General features: G+C 39.0%; 1 protein-coding gene across 1 annotated transcript in view; it reads right to left on the bottom strand.

Moving 5' to 3' along the window:
• Positions 1–10954, bottom strand: part of LOC140691493 (uncharacterized) — a 194019-nt gene extending 183065 nt beyond the window's left edge. The window contains exon 1 of the transcript XR_012067185.1: positions 10702–10954. The gene's annotated coding sequence lies outside the window, so the exon portion shown is untranslated. The remainder of the gene's footprint in view (positions 1–10701) is intronic.
• Positions 10955–16278: the final 5324 nt, after the last annotated feature.

Here is a 16278-nt window from a genome sequence, read left to right on the forward strand (position 1 = left end):
TTGAATTCCACCTCTCCAATACACAAGTTTCAGCCGGCCAGCTCTTAAATGCAATTTGTGCAGTTTGTCAATTTTGGTTAATTACCAAAAACTGTTCTCAGAAACCACTACAGTAAAGAAAGTTGGACGTAAGGAATTCTGCATTGCGTTCTCCTGCAATGTGCAGGATCCCTTTCCTACACCTCCAAATCCAAGTGTATGCTTCCTCCCTGTTTATGTTTGCACACGGCTTATTAAAGCAGAAGGTACCTGCAGTAATTCCATCTCGGTTGCTTTCCAAGGTTGCAGATTATCCATAATCAGTCTGTGAACGAAAATACTACAATGTGAATGAGAATACTGCAACCATGACAGTAAACAAAGAATACTGCTACCAAGTCATTAAAGGCTGCCGCCACCCCCCAGCTAGGACAGGCCTGCAGCTCAGCTGCTACAGCAACTCACAATGGTGTCATCTGAGCAGACTCAGAATAAGAAAGGACAGGCTACTGGCCCGAGATAGCTAGGTGCTTGTCTAAAAAATGAATTCAGTGAATCCAAATATTTGCTTCCTCTCACACATACAAAAGTACTAAATTCTTGAACTTGAGATACCTGGCTTTCTTTAGATAACAAGCAATCTTTTATTGTTCCAACAACCTGGTCTTTGTTGTAAAGCTCCTATATATCCTAGCTCTGCCTCAACCTCTTGGGAGCAGTCCCTCAGAGAGTTCTGACAGGCTGTCATCCCGGCTCGAGTCCTCCCGCCAAATGAAACATAACTCTTAACTTTTAGGCTGCACATGTATTTCAGTCAACAGTTTTGGACACCATGAAGCACCACAGCAGATTTCTCTCCACCTGAACTCTCCAAGTAACCGGAGCCTTGGTACCAGCAGTGGCCCTTTGTGCCCATCCACCTCCTCGGGGAGTCCAGATGAATTTGGGTGAGTCTCTCTTGGTTCTCGGATCTCACATATTGGTTGATGATCCTAAGTTTTATCTGGCGGTGTATCCAGGTACGTGGCCCTCCAGTTGAAAGAAACTGAGGTGAATTACCCACCCAGTGGAGACATATTGGGTGGGGCCTGGTTGAAAGATAACAGGAAATATCCACCTTGAGGATATGTCCAAAGTGGGGCTGGTGGAAACATATGAGGAAAATATTCACCCAGTGGAGACATCCTGAGTGAGTCCAAGTTGAAAGACACTGGGTTCAGGACTGAGTGGTTAGGTAAGAGTCTGGTCTAATATTTTCCTCAATTTGGTTACCTCCATTGAATTTTTCAGGATAAAAGTAAAACTCTTATGAGGAAACTTTCAACTCCAAAATTCGGACCATCCTCCTGGCTGGTAACAGATTTCTCGGGTGACAGAGAATCTTCCAGGAGTGGTAGACACAAAGACTTCATGACACAGAGTTGTCCCTGTGGGAAATCTTACTAGCAAATTTATTCTGAGAACCCAACCTTACAATGGGGAATAGAACTTTCAAAAAAAAAAAAAATAAAGAACAGAAAAGAAAAGAAAAAGAAATGACAGATTGCCAGTCTCCAACTATTACCCCAGCCAGGTTTATGTACATACAAAACTTACAACATTAATCGGGAATAAGAAAAAAAAAAAAACTCACTCTGAAAATAACTAACCAGGCCTGATAAAAACATTTTTTGGAATTCTGAACTTATAAAAACAAAATCCCCTTTAGGGGTAACTTGGATTTCTCTTCCTGTGTCCTTGAAATGTAAATGTTTTATCTTTCTCTGGGTGTTTTAAGTGTGTGTATGTATGTATATGTATGTTTAGTTTATTTTTTAAAGGAAACCTTGGACTCCACCATACAAAAGTTTCAAGTATTGTGTACATATGGTGGCCACGCAAATAAATTGGGATTCTAAGCAATTCTTTGATTGTACCAATTTTCAGATATTTTGCCATCTTAAACTTGGCTGCATCAGCCTGGACCACAAAGGCTTTTAGCTTTTGGAGAGTAAACCTTTGAATTTTATTTAGGCAACACCCCGACTCTCATGTGGAAGTGCCTCTTCATCTTATTGGTTTAAAATCACTATATATATATTATATTTGTATATAAATTGACGGCCATATGATGGATTTTTTAATTTGGAAAAACTTTTTAATTGGTGAAAGTTTAAAGAGATCTCATTATAAACAGTTGTTTTATGGTTTCTATTAAAATCAAGTTTAAATGTAGAAAAATATATCTAATGGTTAACCTAAGAACTTAGTTAAAAAAATAAAACTGGTTTGAAAAGCTACGTTTGTGTTTTCCTTTCTGATAAATGTTTCTAGATATGCTAATAAAAACTTAGAATAATTAATGTTAATTAGGTTGAATAACTGGAAAAATGATTGTAAAAATGTCGAAAAAAAAAATAAGTGGCTTATCCCAAAAGGATAAATATTTTTATATGGTTATTTTGAATCAAATAAATAAAATGGACATTTTTGGATTTACATACAGGGTTTTGATACTACACAACGTAAAGTTAAAAAAAAAAGGGCCAAAGAGTTCACCTACTCCCCCCCAAGATTAAAGTTCAAACAAGCCCATTTTACTTACCACAGTTCGAAATATATGTATATATAGACTGAAATACTTGATCAATAATTGGGATAACAGACCAATTAATGAAATTAAAAACTGAGAAGTGCCTAAGCTCTTTGGCTGAATCTTGGGCATCCTAGAGACTTCTATAAAATTATATACAATGCACACACACACACAAAAAGGTTTCTGGCACTCCTTCTAGAAATAAGAATTATTGATTAAACTTAATAAATATAAAAATTAAAGGTATAAGATTTAATAAAATTGAGATAAAAGTTTGTGAAATTGGTATATTTAAATGGTCTTTATACAAAACTTTTGCTTGTGTTGTGGGATACATATGTTTAAGAGGAAAAACACTTCCCCTTCTTGGTATTATAAGGCTAGGCACATATCTGTCCCTCTGAAAATATTAATTGAACAAATTAAAATAAACCAATATAGTTACATAAGCCGTCCAATATAATGTAAAACTAAAAACTAATTTGAGTGGCTAATAAAAAATACAGGTTTACCCTGGGTTTAACTTATAACACAAGGAAAAGAGATCTTACTAAATGCCTTATGCAAGTTTTGGAAGACATATTTAAGTAAGCCTTAAAGTTTTAAAACATGGAATTCTTTGTTTACAGCTCTTCTCACTGATACAAAAATGCCATTTAAGGAGATAAAATACGGCCTGGGTGAGAGAGCAGTTCTCTGGGGACCTGGAAGACAGTGTCTTTGTCTTGCACATCAGAAATATAAATACAACAAACAGTGACCTAGGACTGAGTCTAATTAGCTCAACGAAATAAACCTTAAGGCCAAGAAATTTTTGGCATATTAGAACTCAGAACTCTGAAGGGTCCTTCAGATATTGTGAAGAAATTTTAACTGTCTGTTTCATAAATAGTAAGCCTTAATGATTTGAGCAAGCAAATTCAGCTTACTCCAACTATTATTATACCTATCTTATAAGTAAGTTTTAAAGTGAAGCTATGAGATCTCTAGCTCTTTTCTGATTATAAGCCTGTGTACACATTATAGAAGTGAGATATTTCTACTGCTAAAGAAAAAAAATTCAAAGTCATAGAGCTCTGCTTAATTGACGTAAAAATATAAGAGCTTAAACATTAAGTATTTTTAAAATAACAACTGAACAAATTGAATTTCAGCGTCATGTGAAATGGAAAATATTCAATATTAAGATAATATTTGATATTGTTTAGTTTAAGTATGTTCTAATTAATATAGACATCTTTAAAGTCATCAATATTATGTATAATACCTTTACTGTACCTAGGTTTAATGAAAGTCAAATAAGATCCTGTTATATCTGTTGCAGATTTGTCAAAAAAAAAATAACAGTAATGTGCTGTGGTAAAATTTTAAGTAAATTAAATGCAAATGAGATGAGAGCTTTGGGTAAATATTTAAAATATATGTTTAAAATGTATGTTTAAGATAATCTCTAAGTGTTTGGTATCTTTAAATTCTAGTGTTGTGCTAAATTAAGTTAAATGACAAGATTTTATTAAATAGCTATGCCATTTTCAGATAAAATAACATTGAAATACGAATTACTTAACATTTAACTTCCTCTTACAGTGAAACTAAAGGTGTTTAGAAATATTAATAAATGGTTGGTGCCACACTGAAATAGTCTCTATTAGTAAGGGAATGATCTCAGTATCCTAGGAAAGTAATATAAATGCGTAAAGGAAGATATAAGAATGGAATTATATTTTGTTAATGAAAAATAGTGACTTTCTCCTGAACCTGGTTACTTCTGAATAGAAGAAAAATAAGGGACACACTAATATAAGTATAGAAAGCTGTGGAAGGCTTGTGGAAAAGGAACCCTGAGGGAAGAGTTTTGTACATGGTCAGAATTGGCTAAGTTTAGAAACAAATTGGGCAACGTAAATGAATCTTAGAAGTAAGCTGGTACAAGATTAGAATTGTTTTTCTCTCTGTTAAGAGGAAAAAATTTTCTTAAAATGTTAATCCTCCTTCAGTAACAGATTGTAAAACTTCTTATACCATTTAGCTGATCTGTTCTGCCTTTACCTTTGAAGTATTTTCTTGTTAATGAATTAGTACTACTTTACAGTGATCTATATATTTATCTGATCAAGTGTTCTGAAATCTTTCAAAAAGCTCCCCAAATATAAAATTCTAATTAATTAAATAAAAATTAATTTAATTAATTAAAATTCTTTTAATCTCCAGTTAAGTTTGGGATGCTACAGAAGGCCCCTGAAACATCCCAAAGAGAGATTTTTAACTATAAAGTTTCATTTGGCATTTTAAATAACATGGAATTGTCAAATGAATCATAAAACTTCTAAGGTTATATTGAATGAGACAATATTATTAATATAGATATTGTAGAAATTATATGGACTCCCTAAAATTCTGGTATATCTGAAATGTTACCAGTGATAATTATGGGTATAGTGAACAGATTTCTTTATTGATTATAGTGTAACGGTGTTTAACCATGCTTTTAAATCTTTTGTCATTTATAGACAGTTAATTGTTTTCTTCTGATGGTTTTGCAAAATGCTTTCTCTTCAAGGAGATTTACTGATTCCTAATAAATTTCACACTATAGCACTGAACTAAACTGGGTAAGACATTTTAAAGTTCTAATGAAAACTCTCATTAAAAGAATTAGTTACATGGGACTGATTAACCTGCTGAATATGGTTATAATTTTTGATATTGTTTGAAATACTACTGGCTTTTAACCTGTTTCCCAGACGTAAAGAATCTCTTCTCCTTAAGCTAGTTATGGTTCACAGCAATTTGATAAATTATACCTATGTAATCACACTTGGAACACTTATCTTTTCTCTCTATCTGATCCCTCAAGAGACTAAAAACACTTAGGTCCCCAGTGGCTCTATCAAACAAATTAGGGAGATCATCTCCTAACAGATATAGGAGTATAAAGATATTTTAAGGATTTTAAAGAGAAAAGAATTTACCTAAATCTGTAAGGCAGAAACCCATAAAAAGCCTTGACGTGTCTTTCTTGGCCTTAGCAAACCTTAACATTCTACCCTGAGACTCCGTATTAAAACTTCCAACACAGCCAATTTAAAAAAGCCTATATGATCAAATAATCAGACTTAACTTGTAAAAAATTAATCTTGATTTGGCTATATTTGAGAAAACTGAGGGTAACTTAAGAGAGAAAATAAATTATATTTTAGTGGATATTAAATTCTAGTTTTGTTAATTGAGGTCCATATTTACTAAGACACTTCCCAGATCATTCCTTGCTGTTATGTCACATTACTGTACGGTTTAATTGAATTATGAAAAGAATACTCTAGGTTTGATTCTGAAGCTCAGAAATCTATCCTTGGGTAAAGTTCCAATGCCCCATGACCTGCAGCCAGGGGATTATACATACTGCAACAGGCATGACTTAAAGAACTGTCTCCAACCTGAATGGAAGGACCCTTTTTCAGGTACTCTTTACCAGACCATACACACCAAAGCTGAAGGAAACGGAGTCTCGGATTCATTTCCTATCTGAAACATCCCCTGCAGTGCACTGGCCTATCGAGTGCTGCTCACCTTAAAACAATGCCCAAATGGAGAAAAAGCTACCAGACCAGGATGAGAAGAAGATGACATCTGAGCTAGACAGCTGACCCAAGACACCGGACCAGGACTGTATACCAATTACTTTGATAATTTCTCCAACCTTTGATTATGATCTACTCCACTTGTTAAGTTTATGATAAATTACCTATGTCTAGTACTTCTGTGTTACCTTGGTGGGTTTCCCTACTCCAAGGCTCTAATTAGATAGCCCTCAGAAACGTTATTCTAAAAAGAATTTATAGTTCTGTTTAGGCCACTGTTGATCTTACAAGGTGGGAGATTTCAACTGGCCAATTAATACCTGCTTTGACCCTGACCATAAATATGAACTTTCTCATAGAATCAAATCAGAAACACAAGCAAAATTTTAACCCAAAAATACAACTTCTCGACTATTAAATTCTTACTCGTGACTTTATTAACGTTACTAGCTGTATTACTTATATCCTGTCTATTTTATAAAATTGTTGTCTGCTACATTTCCCAATGTGTAACTAGGCCCACAAGATTGATGATGGCTAAACATCTTGAAGAAACAGATAAAATTTATAACCCTGAATAAAATAAATTTAATAGTGTGATTCTAGGTATGGGAATGAGCAAAGATGGGTAAACACTTTCTGTATCATAATAGACTAGTAAGACAGGTGATCCAGAGAACTTTTAGTATCAACAGGGCCTGACAAAAAAAAAAACTTACACCTTGAATGGCAACTCAGAAGATTCTTCACCTGAACTAGGAATGAGCCATCCTAGCACCGTGGGACAAAATTGGTCATGAAATTTCTCTCAAAATATTGGTCAAATTTAGGACCAAGTGGGAGCACTGTGAATGAAAATACTACAATGTGCATGAAAATACTGCAACCATGACAGTAAACAAAGAATGCTGAATCCGAGTCATCAGCGGCTGCTGCCAACCCCCAGCGAGTACATGCCTACAGCCCGGCCTCTCAGCCACTCACAGTGGTGCCCTCTGAGCAGACTCAGAGTAAGAAAGGACAGGATACTGGCCCTAGATAGCCAGGGGCTTGCCAAAGGAATGAATTCAATGACTCAAATGTTTGCTTCTCACCATACATAGAAAAGCAGTAAATACTTGAACTTGAGATATCTGGTTTTCTTTAGATAACAAGCAATATTTTATTGTTCCAATTTCCTGGTCTTTGTTGTAAGCTTCTATATATCCTAGCTCCTCCCCTACCTCTTGGGAGCAGTCCCTCAGAGTGATCTGAGAGGCTGTCATCCCGGCTCGAGTCCTCCAGCCAAATAAAACAAAGCCCTTAACATATAGGCTGAACGTTTATTTCAATGACGTTCCAGAATAGACACAACTCATCAATTCTGTAATGGAACACACTGAATCAGGAACCAAAGCGTGTTTTAGTCCGGAAAATCTCTGGGTTCCTATTTCTTCCTGTCATTATACAATCCCTCTAGAACTCATTAATTTGCTGTCTGCTCCTCTGGCAACAAAACTCGTAGAAGACTCAACTCAGCAGAGCGCCCTGCTGGGGAGAACACCCCGCAGAAGCACTGCAGGCTGCCTGCCCTCCTGCACGCTCTGCTGACCCTTGGTGTCCTCCGTGGAGACCAGGCCAACAGAGCTGTTCCTAACAGCTACAAATTCGCACACGTTAAATAAATCATTTTATTTTATATGATATTTTATGTATATACACATCTCTGAAAACAGCTTTGCAGAAGCTCAAATCTTCAACATCAATCCCCAAAGGCAAATCCGGTCCCCAAGGGGAAACAAGACTTAAGACAACGCTAAGGCCTCCAAAGTCCTCTCAAGGACCGTCAACCAAACTGCCTGCAGGTCTGCAGCTGCAGGCTGTTACATGTCTGCTTTTAAAGCAACCCCTTCCTGCCCTCGGGTATTACAGTGTCCCTCTATGCCCTCCCGTCTCAGGGTAAAAGCAGCCGTTGCAGAACCTTGCAGGGAAGCACTGACAGGAGTCGACAAAGAGGATCAGAGCTAAGCTAATACTTCTGATGACACGACCTTGTCACTGTGTCACTTTACAGATGAAGATATATATAGAGAGAGGTGGGGTGATATTGCTCAAAGTCACACAGCTAATAAGTGGCAAAGTCTATAACTCTGCTCTTCCCTTCGGTGTGACGCCCCAGCTGGGACGCCCACAGGTTTGTCTCATGCCTGCCTGAACAATCCTCTCCTGTCACTCATAACCCACCACAGGGTCTGACCCTAGCCTGCCTTTTCAGCATCTATTTCCTCCAGTCTCTCAGGAACAAGGCCGTTTGGGCCACTGTATGACTTCCGGCTCCCGGAAACATCAGTGCTCATGCTGGTCTTGCCTGTGCATCCGGCCCGCTGCTCAGAGGCTCTTCCTCCCCTGCAGGAGTACGTTTCCACTCTCCGCAGGGACACCTCCTCAGGGGAGCCCTCTTCTCGCTCTCAGCACGGCAGGGCCACATCCCGAGCTGCCCCTTTAGGACAGTGTGCGCCCAGGTCTGTTAATCAGACCAGCAGCATCAGAGCTAGGGATTATGCCCGGGCTACCCTGCAAAACTACTGCCCGCCACACAGCCCCCAGCCAGCAGGTCACCTGGAAGTCACAGCAAGTGCCCCACCCAATCCAGAAGCCTCTTCATTTGCCAGCATCGCTGATGACTGGTTTCCAAACTTTGGTCAGTTTCGCACAAAACAGCACCTTCAACTGTGAAGCAGAGGGTTTCGCTTCTGCTCCCCATCCTTACTGGTAATGTCAAGGAAAACAAAGAGGCCTTTTCTCAACACTTTTATAATGACACCCTCCCACCCACAATACTCATATGCTCAAGAGCTTTGGATCCACGTGATTTTCTTTCCCTTATGATAAGCGGCTCAAAACACTGCGGGATTCCTTCTATTTAGAGGGTATTTGTACTCAGTTTATCGGCTTTAATCTGTTTTTGTCTCTCTTCAATATCCCTAGCAGTTGCCACCTCTTACTCCCTTCAGCAGCCTCCCTCCCAACATCTACTCTAGGAAATCAGCTGTGATGAGGGGCCCTGGGGCAGTCACAGATGATGCAACTAAGGCAAAGAGAGGGTCCATAATTTGCCCGAGAAGATCAGCTTCAACCCCCAACAATGTGTGTCACGTCCCTGTGTTTAACCCTTATGCTAAGCAAGATAACTTTTTGTAGATTATGGTTATAAACAGATGAGGTATAAAAATACATACAAGGACACACATCTACTCTAAGATGCTCACTAACTCCACTATTTTGTTTCTACTTATTTCTATTAAAAAATATTAAGAACCTCTGCAGTCAGTATAGCAAAATGTTACTGGCCTTTAAATCCAGAATATAGAGGTGTTAAATGTGTCATTACTCATACTTATTTGTATGTTCACAATACAAAATTATTTGAAAGTCCCTCTCACCTCCCCCTACTCACTACTGGCTCTCACCTGAGCTCCCAGACCACACATCTAACAACCTTTCACTTTACCCACAGCTGAACTCATCAGTTTTCCGCAGAACTCCCTCTGCAGCTTTCCCTCCTCAGAGCACAGAAGGACCATCATTTACCTCATTAATCCACCCAGAAACCTGGGCCTTACTCCATCCTGCATTCACAGCCAGCCTTCATCCTTTCCTTTTTACCATCTAAACATGCCTTCAATATGTTCGCTTTTAAACACTGACCGTCCCACCGCTCAAGTGGAAGCCACCAACACTGCCCACCTGGACTCACGAGTCTCCTAAGTGGCCCCACAGCCGCTCTCCCCTACTTGAGACAAATGGGACTGTGCCACTCCCGCGCTTTTTGGACTCTTTTAAGACCCACTCTCCTTAGAAGAAACTCCAAGTTCTTCACCAGGTGAAAGTCTTTGCCATGAAATTGTCACCTCAGGGAGGGCAGGACCTGCCCTCTCCCCTCGGCCACGCCCTCTGGCAGAGCATCAGCTTGGGAGGACCTGCTGAGCTACACCAACCTGTATTCTAAACCTGGTCTGAGTTCTTAGCAAAGTGCTTCACTTATCCATACAATTCCAAGGTAAATTAGAAAGATTTTAGATGTTGAGCTAGACTATTGATTTTGGGATTTTGCACTAGCAACCTGCAAGGACATGTTCTAAAGATTCTGTCTTCTTAAAACCACACCCAGGTTAAAGGAGTATTTGTGGAATGTCTTCGGAGGAAAAGGGACTGTACTTTTACAGGCTTTATGTTTTATAACATGAACAACCCGGACAGGGTCACAAATAGAACCGCCTCACAAGTGACAGAAGACAGGTGAGAGGCACAAAGCAACAGGTTGCAAAGATGGTAAGAGTAAACATGATTCTCCAACCCCCCCAAAAAATTTTTGAAACAACCAAAAATTCTGAATTTTAAAAGTAAAAGAGTATCATATAGAGAAATGAAATAAATAATGCTCTTCATCAGGGTTTCAAGATCTCACTCCAGAGTTTTTAGCAGGCCATACTGAATCCTAGCACAGAAAAATCAAATGGACTTGTAGTGAGAAAGTTCCAGGAAAACTGCAGTAATTCCTCCACTTGTGTAAGGACATACACTCACCTGCTGAAGGTGAATGTAAACCGCATTCTGGATAAATTCGAAAGCTTCCAGGCTCCGCTTCTGGATGCCAAGGACATGGACAGCTTGGAAGCATGCTTCTAACTCAGTCACCGGCATTTTTACACTGCAGGGGAAACGGAGGCACCCAGTCAAGAGCAGAGATGTTCCTGTCGTGTCTCACAGGCCGTGCCTCGGGGATTCAGTGCCCTGCAGCAGCCCGGCCCCAGGCAAGGACCAGCAGCGTTTTCCACCCAAGCAGGAGGGGCACTGTGCTTGAGAAAGCCCATCTCCGATGGGGGCAAGAGGGGCTGGTGGGGTTCAGTGAACCTATAAATGCCCACAGAAATATGCCTGCATTCATTCAAGTGATGCAAACAACTGTAGCAGGCTATTTAACAAAATTTCAATTGTCAGTGGAAATTTTGCCATTCCTTTCCGCTTGTCCCCTGCACTCTGAGACAGGCTTAGGCTCCCTTACACCTGCAGCTCTGTGCAATAGTTGTGAAGTCATTTTACTTTACAGATACCACGGTTCTGCCCAGGGTGATATCCAGCCCAGAGAGGTGGCCCAGGCCAATTTAAAGCTATGTGGCTTGCGTGCAGGGACAATTACAGGAGCTGGTTCCGGAGCCAGGCCCCTCCCCACCTCTGCTCCCCTCTCTCCCGAGGCCCCGCTGCCAAGCACTCAGGCTCCGTGATCTTAAGTCCTACTCTTCTACTCTACTCCAAACCCTTTTCCTTTTCTTTTTTTTCCCTAATTATTCCCAGCTGGAGTGATTTTTCAATCTCAATATCTGAAAAAAATTCCTGCAGCCGAAACAGAGGTCTCCAGAGGTCAATGCCCATATGCTGGTTCCTGAAGAGAGCCCCTGGCTACGGGGACCCTCACCAACACTCACGGGGCATCAGAGATGTTGCAGGGTCGGCCACCCCCTACAAGAGTTTGCTGTCACCCCAATGCCTGCACAGCATCCCTGCTCACAAAATATAGTTGGTACACTTATCGGTTATTAAGAAGCAAAAATACAAAATTGCTCATATTTCTTACTAATATTATCTATGAAGCTGGAAACGGAATTGTAATAAAATGTAACAGTTTTTACCCTATGTTAAATCTGTTCCTTTGAGTTTAAACCTGTGCCCTGTTTCCTAGGCTCAGACTTGGTAGCTCTGCACCATTTGAGAAAGAAAGTTGCCTTTAGCCTGAAATCTGCAGGAAAGCCTATTCTCCTGGCCCTGATCTTTAAAAATGTTAGCTCATCTGCACTTCTGTAGAGATGGCAAGTTGCATAATAGAGAATAGCCTTTGTTTTTTTGGAGGTTTTACAGGGGTACCATGATTTGATCCACATGGACAGCTGCAAGAACAGCGGATTCAAAGGACAAACAATTCATAAAGCAAGAAGTATGCAACAACCAACCACAACCCCCCCCCTTTTTAGTATAAAAGGAGACTGAATTCTTACTTGGGGAAGATAGTTCTCCAGGACATCAGTCTGCCGTCTTCTGGGTCTGCCAGCATTGCAAGTGAAGTCACTATTTCTTGCTCCAACACCTCATCTCCCGGTTTATTGGCCTGTCATGCGGCGAGCAGAACGAGTTTGGACTCGGTAACAAAATGACTGCATTGGAGGTAGTATGTCTCCAATGTTTCCTCGTTTCCAATATGTAACATGCACATCATTTATGATCTAGTGCAAATAATTCATCAAAGACAACCACAAAAAGAAACTATACTCACCTAGCTATCAACACTGAAGTCACAACCTGTCAATTTTATATGATGTTGAACAACACAATGGAAAAACCTAACATAGGGAGTTGATTCCACGGAAATAAAATTATTTCTACTCCTTCAATACTTTTTCTTTTCTTTTCTATTTTATTTTGTTTTGCTTATTGAAAGGAAAATAAAAGTCAAGTCATTTTATTTCACGTATTTTTCTTATAGCTACATTCTTTAAATACTACAAAGAGATTTAAACTGCAAAAAAATTGTTCATATATTAGTATAAAGATATATACACAATCAATGGGGATTAGGAAAGGAATGGACATTTACTAAAAATCCACTGCAATCTTGTCTTTTACAAGCATATCCTGGAATATAAGCTGTATGTTTCAGGGGGCCCCACCCCCATTCTCACTGTTGAGTCCCTTAGCAATCAACTACTAAGGCACCAGCATAGAACCATGTGATCAGTATTTTAGGAATAAATTAGGGAATTAGCACATTCAATTCTAAAACAAAAACCCTAAAATAAATACTGAACTTATTTACAGATAAAGAAAATTGGAACCAAAAAAGTAGTTATTTCCCCAAGGTCACAAAGCTAATAACTGGTAAAGACAAGATTTGAACTCATCTGCCTGATTCTAAAAACTAAGGTGGAAATCCCATTTGACTGGGGAGGGTCCAGCAGCAGAGCCTATCACCCTATCTTTGTTCAGATCTAGCCTTAGACAGCCTGAGACAGCACCCCATTCCTATGGAACTCGAGGGCAAATGATAACAATAAGGATTTTATATCCAGTAGTTTGTTAGGTCTCATTTATATAAAGTGTCAGCAGGTCAGCAGAAAAACTCTGGAAAATATGAGTGGGTCCAGAGCTTTCTGCTGATTAGTAACTCAGTCTCTCAGGACATAGTGACCTTCCCATGAGAGGCCTCATGGACATAAACTAAAGGCAGCTGAGCAATGAAAACTAACAAGAACCTGGAACTCAAGCAAGAAGGTTCCCTGCCATCCCCCACCCAGTTGCCTCTTCACCCGCATGGACACGATGGCAGGAGACCCAGATTCTTGTCCAAGTTACATCATCATGGATTCTCATCCATAATAATGTATGACTCTATGCCGCCTTATGTCCATTAAAACTCAAATATGATAACACCAATATCTCAGCAGAATATCTATGTCTCCACTTCCTGTCTTCTAATAGGAGAATATTTTTATGGACAAAAAGCAGAAATCCAATTTAAAAAACCATGCACGAAGCCAGGTGAAATTTTGCTTAAGAGACTGCTCTCACGCTGAGTAAATGAAAACTCAGAAAAAGTGGCCCTTCTCCCTCAGTAAATGGGAGGTAGCCTGATGTGTGTGTGTGTGTGTGTGTGTGTGCACGTGTGTGTGTGTGTAAATCAAATACAATGAATTCTGGGATGTGTACAGTTTTTTTAAGTCACTGTTATTTCATGGGAATGAGCCAACATTTAAATAATTTGAATCTAGTGTTCTGAGAGAGTCTCGGGCTCTTGGTGGAGGAGGTGAAAGGGGAGAGTGAAGGAGGAAAGAGGTACATGAAGCAAAGAAGTAAGAATACTGCCAGGGAAAGGCAAGACGTTAGTTTTGTTCTTCCTTGCACCACATACAAATTAGGGACTCGCTTTCTGCTGATGACTTATCGAGCACTGAGTTGCAGGAGAAGAGGGGACAGCTCATTGCTCACTGAGCTTGTGACTGTACGTGGCATCTTATAGACACAAATCATTTACCCTGATCAAACACTCTAGCAGCACGCTGTAATTCTTCTGTTTTGAGAGACAACAAAGCAGGAGTTCAAACAGGATGCATAACTTGACAAAAGTCAGAGGTCCAGTAAACTAAAGAGGATTAATTCAAACTCAGATCTGAATGCAGAGTCTGATCTTCCCACTCCCAGGACTGGAAAATCCTTAACACAGGCTCCCCAGCTCCCCTGCATTGTTCCTGGCACCAAGCATTTGCCATGGCAATGGTCACCATTTCTCACAGACACAGCGCTCTGTGCAGCAAATGACCTTGATCAGACCTTGATCATCTACCTGCCACGCCCACCAGGCTTCACCATACAGGCAGGAAAGCTGGCTTTCAAGTGCATACAAAGCCATTCCTTGTCTAACCTGGGCTCTTCTGTGGTTTCTCCAGCCTAAAGGCAGCCATGAAACTGCTCACAGTTTGTACATGAGCCACACTACCTCTCTCCATCTGTCTCCCCACCTATACTACTTAGCTATGAACATTTTGAGAATCTTCGACACAAATTTTTAAAAACAAAAAAGAAAGGATTCTGGAACAACTACTTAATACTTACAATTTTAAATGACAAATTACAAAGTGAGTATTTACAAACCGAATCTTCCTTTCTAAATTTCAGTTTTAAGCGTTTAAAAATATAATAGCAAAAAATTTTCACTTACAAAATTGACAAAAACATAAACAATAATCTGGAATAAGTTAAAAAATAATGCCCATGTTCTAAATGGAGAAACTTCAGGGCTGTACTGAGGGGTAAAGTAAGAGGTGAGAATGTAGAGACATCAACAAATTGCATGGAGGAAAGCAGTTTTGTAAAGATGTAAGTTCTCATCAGAATAATTCAAAACTTACTGAAAACTCCCATGACAACTCCAATCTGATTTTTTTTTAACTTGAACAAAATATTTTGGAATTCTTCAGGAATAATAAAATCATAATACTAGACAAGAAAATTTGGGATGGAAGAAAAGAATGAAAAAAAATTCAGACTGCCAATTATTAAATAAATTTTTACAATATGTAAGTTATGGTGCTGGAGTAAGAAAGGCAGATTGACAGAAGGGAACCATGAGCTCAAAAAGAGACTCTAGTGTACATAAGTATTTTGTAAAGGTGGGATTTCAAATCAAAGAGAAAAGTATGACTTCAGTAATTGTCCTGAGACAATCAGACAATCACCTAGAAAGAATAAATACTATTCCTCTCATAAGGACCACAAGATAATTTACAGACAGTGATGTAAATATAAAAAAGTACTAATAACAGCAAATACAACACTTTGTTCTTATTAACTCAACTTACCCTTACATTAACAAGTACTATTATCATCTCCATCTTAGAGATTAAAAAAAACCTACAGAGGAGATTTATTCCAGTATAAGAAATTATTTTTAAGAATAATTTCAAAGATAAAACACATAAGGAATACATTTATTATCATAAGAATATTTTGAGACACTACCAAAATTAAAATCCTCCTAAACAAAATGAAAGGCAAGAAATGACAAGAAAAAGCTCTGTGATACATGTTGTTGAAGACAAGAAGTTAATGTTCATAACATACAAAGAGCTGTCACAAAGCAACAAGAAGCTCCCCCACTTAAATGTGTGCAAAGGATAAAAGGAATCATTCATTTTAAAAAAGTCAAATGGCTAATGAGTGAAAAATGCTCAATACCTCACTGGTCATCAAATGCAAACTAAAACAATGAAAAAGCACTTTTGCTCATCATATTGGCAAATATTTTTAAAAGATATTCTATCTAGTGTCCATCTGTGGGAGAAGAAACCATGAGTGACATTTTCAGAGGACGACATGTCAATGGATATGTAAACTCTGAAAAACGTACGTACACACTGACTCAACACCACTTCTACGAATCGTTTCCTCTAGGAAAAAACAAATTTAGTCCAAAAAGATGTACCTATCAGGGCATTTACACAGCACTGTTTACAATGGTGGGAAGAAAAACTGAAGTGAAATCATATCCAGCAATAGAGAATTGGTTACATAAGTAATTGTGCATCTTTTCATTCCCCTATGGAAGGAATTTCTAGA

This window comes from Vicugna pacos, chromosome 35 (assembly GCF_048564905.1).
Source record: "Vicugna pacos chromosome 35, VicPac4, whole genome shotgun sequence".
Taxonomy (NCBI): domain Eukaryota; kingdom Metazoa; phylum Chordata; class Mammalia; order Artiodactyla; family Camelidae; genus Vicugna; species Vicugna pacos.